We start from the raw sequence: 14,942 nt of genomic DNA on the forward strand, positions 1-14,942 counted from the left end.
CAGATCACTGAATAATCTGAGGCCTATGCTTAAGAAATCTTTCTTTTAAAAGAATTTCCACCTGATTTTGCCAAACAGCCAGGGACATTGCCAGCCCTTAAACCAATTCAAGAATGGAGATCCCTTGGTTGCCTCAGTCAGTCAGCTTGACCTTGAGCTACAGATCCTTATTAGAGTCTGTTCCAGGTCTACCCTGATGGTGGAGTCAGAAGGTCTCAGATTCTTGTGAAGAATCTGGGTTTTATTTCTAGCTCCACAACCACTAATCAAATTCTCAATGTCATCTGGACTATTTAAAAAATTTTTCAAATTGATTTTATTTACTGTATATGAGTGTTTAGCCTGCATGTATGTAAGTGTATCACGTATGAACAATGCCTGCAGAAGTTAGAAGAAGGCATGGGATCAAAAACTCTATAAAACTAGAGTTCTAAATGGTTGTGAGCCACCACGTGGGTGCTGAGAGCTAAACCCAGGTCCTCTGCAAGAGCAAAAGTGTTCTTTATTACTGAGCAGTCCCAAGAATCTTTTCCCCTAAGCCACTAAAGAAAGGCTTTTTTTTTTTCTTTTAAAAGGTTAAGTAAATACACAGATATCAAACACACAGAGAGAATGCCCCTCCAAGAAACAGAGGGGGTACCTGAGAAACCCAAGTAGTCTCCCTTGGGGACTGGGTTTTATAAATTCTTTGAAAGGTCTTCCTCTCCTAATTTAGGGCTGGTTCCTCTTAAGAAAGACAAGGTGGATGACCACTGTGTAAACACATCCTGATCTGCCCTTGAATTTGTTGAGCCATCTCACTGACAGAGGGGCTATCCCTAGAAGAAAAGACCCCTGAAAGATCTTTATTTTAAGCTGCCAGGCCTTGGTCTTAGGTCAGGAGGGTGAGGAAGAAGCCAACATCTTAAAGAGTCATTCTCATGACTCTTTCCCCTATGTTTCTACCTCTCAGGGAATCTCTCTAATGCCTAGTCCCTCATTCACCTTTCAGAGGTCACCCTAACTACTGTAAGGGGTTTGGGGTGCCAATTGCTTTAGCTTTTTCAAGCTGTCAGAAGGCAGCCTCAAGATATTTAAAAATTTCTGAGGGAGGGCATGTCTGAATAAAAAGTTCACCCTCAATGCTAGAAGATACTTTCCAGGTGACTGTGGTGGAGAATAAAAAATGGCAATGAGTCTTCACAAGTAACACTGTGGGCTTTCCTTGTGGCACTGCCCACTGCCCCATCAAAGCAAAAGCACAAGGGGTAGACAGAAGTAGGTACTTTCATGTTGCTTTTTCTCATTGATGCACAAGGAAGTGTGCCCATCAAGAGTCTTATGAAAAAGTAATAAGCAGTTAAAGAAGAGAAGTAGCATAACTCAAGGTTCAAGCAAGAAGGTGCTTAGCAGAAATGGGGTCCAGCACCCGTCATGGCTCCAGTTTAAGCTGTTCCTAACACAGTATGGCAAGACCTAGAAACAAGATAGTTGTGGATGAGCTCCAGTGTGTATAGGAGGGTGGCAGAAAAATCTGTAATTCAGTTATAAACAGACATGGAAGTTGTAAGTCTTAGAGTTATCAAATGATAGGGTCCTCTTGGTGTAATTTCATTGCTTTTATCCATAGAGTTGACAAACCTCACTAATCTGGTGTCAGAGAGGTAAATTAAAACCCAAGTCCTACTTCTTTAAGCTAAGCAGCTTTGAATAGGTTATTCTGTCCCTAAATTTTTACCTTTATAACTGAGAACTGTTGAAGTTATGTGATCATGTAGTAACCCTGACACAAGTATGCTAACAAATATTGTTAGATGGTATTAACATTACTGTCTTCATCAGCTCTTATTGTGAGCTACTCTGTGGTTACTTGGTTGGGTAGATTTGTGACAAGTGCTTGCTTCATAATCTAGACTGGCCTCAGATTCATGATCCTCCTGCCTCAACCTCCTAAGTGGGAGAATAATAGGTTTGAGCCTAGTTTCTTAGGATAAGTTCTGAGTGAATTAAATCCTTTAACCTGGGCACAAGTGACTGCCAAGACTATAGAAGACAATAGCAAAAAATGTCAAATAAGTCACATTTCTTGTTATCTAAAATGTAACCTACAACCCTATGTATTGATCACTTTTGCAACTAAAACACTAAATAGAATCAACTTACTGGACTGAATGTCTTAGCTCATAGTTTCAGCTTCAGCTCAGCTACTTTACTCCATGTGTCAGAGGAAAGCACCATGGCTACAGGAGATTGTGCCAGAAGACAGCTGTTCACATGTGGCCGACCAGTACACAGAGAGGCCCAAAACTAGGGCCTGACTTGCTGCTATTGACCTACTTCTGCAGCTAAGCCCTAACTTCTAAAGGTTCCACAGGCTCCCTAGAGCATAACCCTCCAGCTTGGGAATACACATTCAAAACAGGAGCCTGTGGGGTACTTTCAAATTTAAAACATAATCTTCTTCTGCTATACACCCCAGCCCCCTACCCCACCACCATTCATTCCCTCCACCCACCCAACCCCAAGCCTAGGCTCAGTTTCCAAGTGTGCTGACTAGTTTAGGTCAATTTGAATCAAGCTAGAGTCATCAGAGAGGAGGGAGCCTCAACTGAACTTAGATAGAAAATGCCTCTATAAGATTGGGCTGTAGGAAGCCTGTAGGGCATTTTCCTACTTAGTGATTAATGTGGGAGAGCCTAGCGCATTTGGTGTCACCCTTGGACTGTTAAACCTGAGTTCTATCAGAAAAAAATTATGGCCACCTCATAACACAAAAGTACATTTAGCCCAACATCAAGTGTCTCCACAGTCTTAATAGTTCCCACAGTGTTCAAAATCTAAAGTCTCTCCTGAAACTTGAGGTAAAACCTTAGCTGTTATAGTCTCCCACTATACAATGGCACAAAACAAACATTTCCATTCCCAGAGTGAAGAACAGGAGAATGGCGAGGAAGATTTACATAAGATTCAACTCGGCAAGTGGACAGCAAACTCTGTCCTATTATCTGGAGCACATGGCATCATAATCAGGCACCAATGGGCTTGGCAGCCCCTGCCCCGTTGCCTGGCAGCCCACAGCACACGTGGCCTAAGCCAATTCCACTCACTGCCTGGAGTTTTCCTTAGCAAGCATACCATACTTTTGGCGTTTTCAGCATCATGACCTCACAATTACAGCACCAGCTTCATATTCAAATCCTGACCTCTCAGGGTCTCCCTATGGTAGAAATGATCCCATTTCTTTTGAATGATCCTCAGACATTTTTTCTTCCCAGAAATCTTGGTGGAGACATCCATGATTTCCCTAACTCTTGCATTCTGTATGCCCGAGAAAAAGCTCTCTATGGATGGGACCAAATTCTAGTTTGGTTGCTAGTTTGAAAAGATGCTGGGCCCTCTTGGTCATGGCTACACTCGCCTCTGAACACCTTGGTATCTTAATTAGGGTTATTATTACTGTGATGAAACACCATGACCAAAAACATCTTGGGGAAGAAAGGGTTTGTTTGGCTTACACTTCTACTTCATAGTCCATGGAAGGAAGTCAGGACAGGAAGTCAAGCAGGGCAGGAACCTAGAGGCAGGAGCTGATACAGAGGCCTTGAAGTGCTTACTGACCTGCTCCAATTGGCTTGTACAACCTGCTTTCTTATAAAACTCATGTCTACTAGTCCAGGGGTGACACCACTTACAATGGGCTAGGCCCTCCCACATCAATCAGTAATTAAGAAAATGTTCTAGAGGTTCCTGCAGCCTAATCTTATGGAGGCATTTTCTCAATTGAGCTCAATTGAGGCGCCCTTCCTCTCTGCTTATGTCAAGCTGACCTAAGCTAGCCAGCACACTTGGCAACTGAATCTAGAATAACATCTCCCCTATGACTCTCTTCTAGCACGGCACACTAGCAGCATTTTCTTTTCAAATAAAAGTCTTGCAAATGAGTTTTTATTTTTATAGGGAGGCCTTTAATGGGCCAATCTGTATCTCAAGATACCTTTCCTATTATCCCAGTGCAAAGCATGTAGCTTCTTTTTAATGGTTCTACTCTCATTAACAATTATAGCCATTTTGTCTACATGTATATACTTTTTCTGATCAAACTGGCACTTTTGTTCTAACTTTTGTTCATGATTCTCACTGTAAACCTGGCTAAAAGCAGCAAGCAATAACTAAAGTTTTAATACTATGTTATATTGAAAATACCTTCACCAAATTAGTTCATTACCTGTGGGCTCAACATCATTTGAATTTTCAGGACATCGTGGGTAAAATACAAAGTCTTTGATGTAATGCCTTAATTCCAATTCCCAGGAGAGTCCTTCCTCTTACTATCCACATTTCTACAGGCATTCTGACCTTCCAAATCCCTACCAGAATGGCTCAGCAAGTTTCTTTTATACCATTTGAGCACTTCTCTAACGTGTAGCTCCAAACACTTTCGTATTGCTTCTACAAATCAGTTCCAAAAGCCAAAGATCCATATGATCATTTTACTCATAGTACTGATTCCATTTTGCTAGTGCAAATTTTCTGTATTAGTTACTTTTGTGTCTCTATCCAAAATTCCTGGAAGAAATTATTTACAGGAGTAACAAATTACTTTGCCTCATGGTTTCATAGGGTTCAATCCATGGTTGTTTGGTCTTATGCAACTGAGCAGATCATATCACAGAAGCTCCAGCATTCGATGGAGAACAATTATTTTTATCAGGCAGATCAGGAAGAAGAAAGTATCTGTAACTAAGGCTCAATTGATGGCCTACCTCTAGAGACTTACTTTCATCAGCAAAATCAAACCCTATCTCCTAAAGGGTCTGTAGCCTTCTAAAATAGCATCAAGAAATGGGGAGCAAGCATTTAAAACCTGAGCCTGTAACAATATTTCAAATTCAAAACACAGAATATGCTGCATAGGGCTAACAGGAAGAATAAATGGTAATGAGGTGTATAAAATGGCTGCCAGATTTGCTGTTTGTTTTCTTCTCCCCACCCACTACCCAGGCTAGCCTTCAACACAGCACAGGCTAACCCTGAACTCCTGATTCTCCTGCCTCTGCTTTCTAAGTGCTTGAATTATAGACACATGCCAGTACACCCAGTTTTGTGTGGTGCTGGGGATTAAACCCAGGGCTTCACACATTCTAAACAAGTACTCTACCAAATGAGACATATGCTTCTTTCTTTCTTCTCTCTTTCTTTCTTTCTCTCTCTTTCTTTCCTTCCTTCCTTCTTTTCTTTCTTCTTTGCTTCCCTCCTTCCTTCCTTTCATTCTTTCTTCCTTTTCTTTCTTTTTTGTATGCCTAATTCATGATATGCAAAACAAGGAGGGAGAAGTTTCTCTGTAAATAGAGTTTAGATTTATATCAATGGGGCGCTAAAGGAGAATGAAGGCAACAGTCTTGACATAATCTTTGTGTGAAGAAATTTACACTAGTATCTGTATTGGAAAACGATTCAGAAAAATTGACTGGAGGCAGGAGGAACAGTAAGTTACTATAAGAAAGCATTCAGGATTACCTCACTCATGATGATATTTTCTAGTTCTATCCATTTGCCTGCAAACTTCATGATGTCTTTGTTTTTAATAGTTGGGTAGTATAATCCATTGTGTAAACTTGCCACACAGAGACTTCCAGTGGAGGAAGGGAGACATCAATCTACCTACAAAACCAACCCAAAATTTTTCTTGCCTACAAGAAGTGCAGGGATAAAAATGGAGCAGTAGTTGAGTGAATGGCCAACTAATGACTGGCCCAACTTGAGACCCATCCCATGGGAGAGAGCCAACCCCTGACACTATTAATGGTACTCTGCTATGCTTGCAAACAGGAGCCTAGCATAACTGTCTTCTGAGAGGCTTCACCCAGCAGCTGATGGTAACAGATGCGGAGACTCACAGCCAAACAATAGGCAGAGCTCAGAGAATAGAGTGGGAGTGGTCAAGGACACCACAAGAAAACCTACAGGGGTTCACAGAGACTGAACCACCAACCAAAGAACATGCATGGGCTGGATGGACCTAGGCTGCTTACACATATGTAGCAGGTGTGCAGCTTATTCTTCATGTGGGCCCCTAACAACTGCAACGAGGGGGTGGGGGAGAGTCTGACTCTGCTGTGGTCCTTTGCATCCCTTTTCCATTGCTGGACTGCCTTGTCTGGCCTCAGTGGGAAAGGATGCCCTTTGTCCTGCCAGGATTGGTGGGTAATCTATGGGGGCCCTCCCCTTCTCAGGGGAGGAAGGAATGGGGACACAGGGTGTAAGAATGGGACTGGGAAGAAGGGGCTACAATCAGAATGGAAAGTGAATAAATAAACTAATGGAGGGGGGAAAAAGAAAGAAGGCATTCTAGTTGCAGAAGGATCCTGGACAAGGGGGCAGTTAGAAGAAAAACTCAAAAAGATTTAGAGGTCCGTGGGGATCTGGAACTGCAGGGGTATATAAGGTACAGCAGGCCACAGAAAATTGTGTCTTATTTTCTTATAACAGACATTCTCAAAGTATATTTTCCAGACTAGTAGCATAAACATCACCTGGGGAACTATGCAAATCATAACCTCAGCTCCTCCTCATACCTACTGACTCAAAAGCTCTGGGGACAAGGCCCAGAAATCTGTATTTTAACAAGCCTTTCAGTGATTCTGAGGCACACTGAAGCATGAGGAGCAATGAGCTGGCGCAGGAAGAGCACGCTGAGGTAAGCATGAACGGACATAAACTCAAGGGGGTTGGTGAGCTTGAGGCACCTGCTATTAGATATGTTGCTCAAGAGGAAGATTTGGGCTAGAACTAGTCTATGGAAGTCACCTGTGTATAGAGAATAGATGAATGAACACAATGGCTCTCCCTCAGAGACTGTTTAGATTAGGAGGGATGAGAGCCCTGGAACATCAATTTTCAAATAAAGCAACAGAAGAAAAGTTTCCAAAGGAAACTGAGGTGTGGTTGGTGAAGTATTAAAAAAAAAGATGAAGGCTTATGTCGGGTCACAGAACCCAAAGCCTTAAACCATTTCAACAGGAAATGCATGTTCATCAATGTGGCTATGGTAACAAGGTCACAGGTAATGCTGGTGAGACCAATTGTAATGAATAAAACAAAGAAAAATCAGGATGCTGTGCCTGAGAAAGTGAGTGTGATGTGGGACGAGGGTGTGGACTGGGCTCTGGAAGTCTAGCTGTGAGAGAGTAGAATAATACAGGGTGGTGGCTATACAGGGACAGAAAGTGCCACATGGTTTTGAATATTTTATTTTTTTAAGATAAGAGAGGCTTGGAATGGTTAGCTGATGATGGGAAGAAACAAGTCAAGAAGGTGTGGTAGAAGTGAGCACAATTAGGAAAGGAGGGGTCCCTGGGAAGGAAGGAGTAAGATCAGAGCCCAGGAGAAAAGATTAACCTCAGGCAGAGCGCCTGATATGCCAACTGCTCTGCACTGATACACTGCAAATGAGATTACACATGGGCCTTGTCTCCTCTGAAATATGGAAGCCAACCTCATCTGTAAAAGGTGGGAGGGAGACCCGACATACGAAGACCTCATTATCCCACACTCTAGAAGAAGCCTCTATGAGAACGTGTCCCAAAACATAGGCCTGTACATGAAAAGCTTGGTGCTGATCACTCAACTCAGTAACTAGTAACTCATCGCTGAGCTGATGCCACACACTTGGCATTGAAATAGATGAGTCACATACAGCACTAGATTTAATATTCCCTAGCAGTCCAAGTAAAGTAGGCAGGGAATTCTACTACAATTCTAAAGTTTGGAAAAACAAGGCTCAAAAGTACAAAATATCAGGCTTTTCAATGGATGCCAGTTAGGATAGCACAGTGATAGTTCAGGATTCAAACTTGACTCTGATTAATGCCAATACCTCATCCTCTTCCTATGATGCCACACTACCTTCAGAAATGAAATGGCATCGATGGACATAGAATGGGAAAGGAAACCACACCATCTGAGCAATCTGCCTCGGTTCTAGACACTGGGACAGTCAACTTCATTTTGGACTCTCTTCGAGTTCGAGGTCACATGGAACAAACATATGATTATATTTTCTGTCCAAGATGGATATACAGTCTCCATCCTGTGAGGGAGATTAGGAATATCAACTGGAATACAAATTAGGTAACAATAGACTACCTGATGAAAATACAGAGGCTGCTAAAAGAAAGCCTTAATATATTATGACAAATAAGTGAATGAAAAAGAAGTTCATGCCCAATCAGTAAGAAATTTAAAAACTCCCAATTTCTCTGAACTATATTAATTTGAAAACTGGTAAGAGGTTAGCGAAGGGAGGAACCAACATGGCAGGATGCAGCCATTTTCCTCTTTAGGCTGATCATGCACACATATCCTCAGGTTTCCAAGTCCTAGAGTCTCTATGGGGCCCCAACCTGAATCCTTCACAGGGTCATCTTAGATGGGGCTTTGCAGTGATTCCAATTCCCAGGAGTTGGCTGCATTAATTCAACTCCCTCCTGTTTTTCTCTGAGCACTCTCTGCTCCAAATCTTTCCTTTGCCCAAGAGAAATGACTTTTAAATTCCTCTCCACTAAAGCTTTAATTGGCTTTTCGCCTCATGGCTCCCCAAAGACCTAAAATGCAGACATACACACTCGTGTGCTTTCACCTCTGTTTGTCTCTAATGTACCCGTTCTGCATCTTTCTCAACAGATGAAAGATTCCTCTAAGTGTAAGTTGGCTTTCACCTCAGTTTTTCTTAAAGGGACCAGTCATCTCATACTGTGATGTCAACATTTCAGTACCACAAATGTGTTCACTAAAACTAGACTATCATTTTTTTATCTGCCTTCTAAAGACTAGTTAGCACACTAACAGGACAAGTAATAAAAAAGGTAGAAACTATTTTAGAGAGTTACACAGGGATTGGCCCCCAAGCATGGGAAGAAGCTAAACCAGATGAATTATACCACTTTTGGAGAGTTTGCAGGCCCAAGATACAAAAAGATACCATGTCTGTTACAAGCCTTTTAAAGTATATTGAATATTCACCCTATAGAACATCTTAAATAGGCATAATGAAGACTAGATAACTGCTGGTTGAAGGGAAAGAAATTAAATTCTGCTTCCCCAAAGGCCAGCCCTCTTTTCAATTCATTTGTTATGACCTAGAAATAGCGGGACCACAAAATGATTATTAAAGGGGAACATGATGGGGGCTGGAGGGATGGCTCAGTGGTTAAGAGCACTGACTGCTCCTCCAGAGGTCCTGAGCTCAATTCCCAGCAACCACACGGTGGCTCACAACCATCTGTAATGGGATCCAAAGCCCTCTTCTAGTGTGTCTGAAGAGATGAATAGTGTACTCACATACATAAATAAATATAAAAAGAAAGATTTAAAAAAATAAAACTAAAGGGGAACAGAAACTAGCTAGTTTAAACAGAAATGAATTAGTTTTTATAGATTGTATCATTTCTAAGATCCATCAAGCTCTCAGGAAACAGAACAATGAACTACTCAAAAACAGCTAATGTTTTAAGCTGGTATTGTCTGTGTCTTTGATGGACAACTGCTTCTCCTTAATAAGATAACAGGCTCTAGCAAGGATACAAATGAGGGCAATGTGAGCAACCATTCCAGCTAGCTTAGAGACATGTGGATAAGTCACTGATTTGCTACCAATTCTCACATTTCTCGATTTATAAAATGGATGCTGTGTAGCTGCTGAGCAAGAAAGGAGACTCAAGATTACACAAGCGAGGGACTGGTTTGCTCCTTCAGTTTCACTCAATAGAAGAAAGGCATCTTTTGCAGAACAATATACAAAAGAAAACTGTTCTAGGAGCTGCAATTGAGTTAAAGATGTGCAAAAACAGTCACGTGAAGGAAATAAAAACCCAAGCCAACCATAAAAATACTGGTAAAAGGCAGCTAGGTAGCTACAGAGAAGAGCCACAAAAGGGATGATCACACATTTGTTGGAGGAAATAAATGAGGGCTTACAAAGGAAATATCTGTGGTAACCAGGCCAGTGATGGCCCAAATCATGTGCACCTTCTTGTTTCATGTCCTTATATAATTCCAACCCCCTCAAGCATAGGCAGGGCCTATGATTTGTTTCTCAGCAACAGAATAAAGCAAAGATAACCACTTCCATGATTGAGTTACATATGACTGCACCTTTCATCTTGCTAGCTGACTCTCTTACTCAGTCTCATGAAGCCAGCTACAAACAATAAGGACCTGTATAGGAAGCAGGTTTCTTCTCACTTAAGACAATGAGCGCACAACAGTTGCTAGGCTTGATCCCTCCTCTGCTTGTCTCACATCCGAGCTGCCAATGTTAATCCTAGTGTTTCACAGCCTCCAGTATACAAACAGCAAAAGCTGAGGTTCTCCACTCCAAACCTGCTAGGAACTGATTCTAGTCAATTCCATGGACACTTAAAGCAGATCTTTATAACCGTCCAGCCTTCTGATCACCCAACAGTTGACCTTAGCCCTGTGAAGAGCCCAGAAGCAAAGGACTTGGATGAACTATGTTCTAACTCCTAACTCCTAGAACTGAGATAGTAGATGCATTGTGTTAAGCCTCCAAGCCTGTGGTGATCTATTGCATGGGGATAGAAACCAAATATACTTCTAAAATGACAGCTGAGATTGTGAGGAAAGGAGTCATCTTTACAGGAGAAGCTAGGACTGGGTAGCTTTCACAGCAGAAGAGGAACCACAGAAATGGCAAAAAATGAGTAGGGTGGGTTTGGAGGCTCTGGGGCCTGTGCAGCAGGCTTGGGTGCACAGGCAGGCAAAGCACTAGACAGGAGGCCCCAGTGGGGAAGGGCCACCAGTGACCAAGAAAGCTCATTGATGATGCTGTGTGCAGTCTGAGAACCTCTGCAGGAGAGTCCTGTGATACTCCTTAGCTTAAGAGACATTAGGCTTAAAAATGCAGTCGGAAAATCCCACAATGGAAGGCAATGCTTCATCTTTTTAAAGAAGTTTTTCTTCCCAATACCTCACTTGATTTATGTGAGAACCCATGAAGCGGTCAAGGTGTTTATTACAAAGGATTTTTATGAATAGGGAAGATGGCAAACATGCTTCTTCAGTTCTTCTTATCCTGCACAGTGTTGACACATTTTGTTCGAAACCATTTTGCTGCTAGAGAAGTCAACAGCTAGCCAGCCAGACTTGGATCCTGACCCTCCTGCACAGTAGGGCTGAGTAGCACTCCTACCAGAAACTAAAGAGGCAATGAAAAGGGCAAGGTGAGCTGCAGAGTGCAGGGCGGAATAACTAAAAGGCCCAAGAGAAGTTAGAGTCAGATCTGGGGGTTGGCCAGGTTGGAGCCACTGACTGATGTATAGGACAAACTTCACTATGAGGCTGTGCTTTCCTTCAGGGGACTAGAGAGTGGGTACTTGGGGTAGGAGAGGGGTGATATGTTCAGATGTTAGCATTATGGAATATTATTGTTTTAGCGTTATCTGAAAGCCATAAACAGTGTTCAACTGCATACAATCTGCCCTTACTAGTGGGCCTTTCACAGCAAAATACAGAGCCTGGTTTTTATCTAACAGAACAAGCTGGAATCCTCACTAGCATTTTGAAAATCTCCACAAGTCATAAACATCATTATACCAAGTCCATTAGTCAGGCAGATTCTCCTTGGCATGTTTCTGCATGACTTGAAAGGCATCTCCAAAAGTTCTCAAAGGAGAATGGGAATTATTTAGAGTGATCCAAGGAGGACTGGATGCCAACAAGATGGACCTGTAGGCATATAGAGTTCAGCCCAGTGGCAATGGGTGAGTGATCTCTAACCAAGCTTTCACAATGAATACATGCTAATAAGAAACCTACTAGAATTTTTTTTAATTAAAAAAGCTTCAAGGAAGGGAGGTTAAAAAACAAGTTACCAAAAAGGTTTCATTGCTCAAGCGAATAAATGTGGCACAGGCTGGCCAAGAGAGGAAAAGGAATTACTTGAAAGGATCTTCCCTAAGGCTATAACTCTGACTTCACAGACAAGCATCCTTGGGAGCACAGGAAGAGGCAAGCAGAAATGTTCTTCACAGCTGATTCACACATTTCTGGACCTGCTCAATGAATCCTGAAATGAACTTTTTCATTACCTTGTTATAAAATAAGAGTTGAATACAAAAGAGCAACCTTCCCTGAATAGTAGCTGGTTTTTTAAAAAACTAAGAGAATTAGTCTTCTTTGATGAAAATAATCTTCAACCACTTGACATTCACTAAAGGAAAGTAAGTCACTCCCTCATTCCTCCAAAACATTCATCACTGTTTCTCCAAACGTTTCTCCTAGGTCATGTACAGAGCTCTCTCTCTGTTGCTGTGCTCACCCTGCCGCTGAGTTTTCTGCGTCCACCAGTTTGTTTTGCTTCAACAGAGCAATGATTCCTCCAAGTAAGTCCAAGTGCAGTTCACCTACTTGACAAGCTTGCTGATTTCCCACAGTGTTATTAACAGTACACAGATGTAGTCTCATCATCCCTCCTGTGGGACCACTTTCTGAGTATCAGAGTGTCCTCTAGGAGACTCAGGTTCAACAGTCAGAGCCTGAGTTCACAGCCCTTCTTACCCTCAGGTTTCCTCTCACTAAAGATGATGAGCGCACAACAGTTGCTAGACTTGACCCTCCTCTGCTTGTCTCACATCTGAGCTGCCAATGCTAATCCTAGTTCTAAGTGTTTCCCAGTCTATTCTGCATTCAGTCACCAGTCAGGTCATGTTGCATGGCTGGTCTGAATGAGCACTGTCCCCACTCCTCCCCTCTTTCTAACAATCAATCCCCTTTCCATTGTGACTTCAGGTGACTCTTTCCAACTGAGCTCTCTGAGCAGTCATAGATAACTGCAAACCTCAGTACATTCTCTTTTCTAGCCTTCTCTCCAGACTTTCCACTATGCATCCTGTACTGGTCCCACTGACGTTACTACTCATCTACCTTTATGACCCTGCTCATGCTCAGAACCCTCTTCACCTTCTCCCATCCAGCAAATCATACTTGTCTTTCACAGCCTAGGGAACACATTATCATCTACGGGCTCTCTCCTCCTCTTGCCTATTTTTACCTTGTCTCTCCTCTCAATAGTTTCCTTTTCTATATGGCACTGTCTGTGGTTACTAGAAGTCTCTGCTTTTTAATACCTTTGTTTTTGCCTCTGACTGCAAAATATTACAGCTTCAGAATCTGCAAGCCATGGAGAAAGCATCTAACGTCAGTGAGACAATCATCCAGCTCTATCTACTACTTAAGCAGAAGTGTGTCCGAGTTCCTGTCTATTCTCAATGACTGAGTGCCTGCCAAGGACAAACATCTAGATTTCCCTTTGTGTTCAGCCTGGCTCCCCAACAACAAACATAAAGCTTAGTGTGTTATATGGGCCGCAAACAAGTATAATGCCCATGAGCAAATAAATACCCTGGAACCAGAGAAGAAAAGAAACTGCCAAGTTTACATGGCAGGCAATAGAGTGGAACTGGTACCTACCTAGTTCACACCACCCTTTACAACACTGCCCTCTCCCTCTCTTATGAAATTCATTCATTGGAATGCCCATAAGAGGGACAACAGTTGTAGGAAAACAAGAAATCTGTCAGTACCTCTGCCTCTACTTGGTTACTCATTAGTTGAAAGGACAGAAAATCCAACTCAAACTGGATTACCTAACAAAGGTGACTCACTCATTTGTGTAATTGGAAGTCCATATGTAGGGAAGACTTCAGAGTCAGCTGATCCAAGGCTCATTAATGGCTATGAGGACCCAGACATTTTTGGTCCTTCACTATTCTATCCCCAATACTTAGTAACTCATAGGACAGCTGCCAATAGTAATTAGGGATGTTTCCTTGTTCATATTCATAAGGAAACATCTTTTGCCCCAGAATTCTGAGTAAGGTTCACCCTGATTAGACTGTTTGGGCCACTGATGTTTGGAAAGAGGCAAAAGTATAAAGCTACACAATCCAATAAAGAAGTCACTACCCACATGTAGCGATCTAAAATGAACACATTTCAATTTTCAGTTTCTCAGCCATACCAGTCCTGTTTCAAGTGGTCAATATCCTCTGTGGTTACAGTACTAGCCATTCACATTCCTAATATTTCCTAATACTAGATGAGAGAATCAACTTCTTAGAGCTAGAAGACTTCCATTGCTGCATTAAGTCCTGTTAGCATAAGGCAAGTAAGTGTGTCAAGAAACTTATATAGAACAAATGAGACCTCACTCTGCAGCTATGATCAACTTCACTCAAATTACAAGGTATCTGGCAAGGATACAGATGTTCAGATGAAAATGCAAGAACAAGAAAGGGGAAGTATGAACTAGATGTGCAATAAGCACTGTTGTTACAGGGAAAATTAAACCAATGGGCCCAACTTGCTCTTTTTCAAATATAGCCTGTTAGGGACGTCTTCCTTGCTACGGGCACAAATAGCTTTCATTTATAAATCTACTAACTTCTAGGACCCTGAAAAACAAGTCACTTATCTGAGCCTCAATAATTTCATCTATAAAATAAAAGAATGCACTAAGTTAGCTATGTCTAGCTAAAAGGTTTCAGCTGGAAATTTTTAAAAATTAACTTTTGTCTAGAATCTCACATTTTGAGTATTTTTATAACAATTCTATCTATAATTAATTTCATATCCCCCTCCCCTTTAAATCAAAGCATGTCACTGCTCACTAGGGTTTCTGATGGGTGAAAAGTCAGATACTCTGGAGGGCTCCAGTCAAGTGCGTCAGCTGGGATACACATTTGCCGTGCAGTTTAACCTCATCCAGTCTTAGGAACTATTAGGAATGTGACGTGCCAGACTAAGAGCTTCTGACATAGGCATAGAACATTGCATACTAGGAAGAATGCATGCTCAGCATATTCGGATCTGTCCAGAGCCATGTTTCTCTAATCTTTTAGATTAATTAATATTGTGGGTTTTAATATTATGGGTTTTATTTATTC

At 41.9% G+C, this 14,942-nt stretch overlaps 1 protein-coding gene across 6 annotated transcripts in view; it reads right to left on the minus strand.

Moving 5' to 3' along the window:
• Window positions 1–14,942, minus strand: part of Dis3l2 (DIS3 like 3'-5' exoribonuclease 2) — a 309,644-nt gene that overhangs the window by 179,200 nt on the left and 115,502 nt on the right. The gene's annotated exons all lie outside the window — the stretch shown is intronic.

This window comes from Arvicanthis niloticus, chromosome 17 (genome assembly GCF_011762505.2).
Source record: "Arvicanthis niloticus isolate mArvNil1 chromosome 17, mArvNil1.pat.X, whole genome shotgun sequence".
Lineage (NCBI taxonomy): Eukaryota > Metazoa > Chordata > Mammalia > Rodentia > Muridae > Arvicanthis > Arvicanthis niloticus.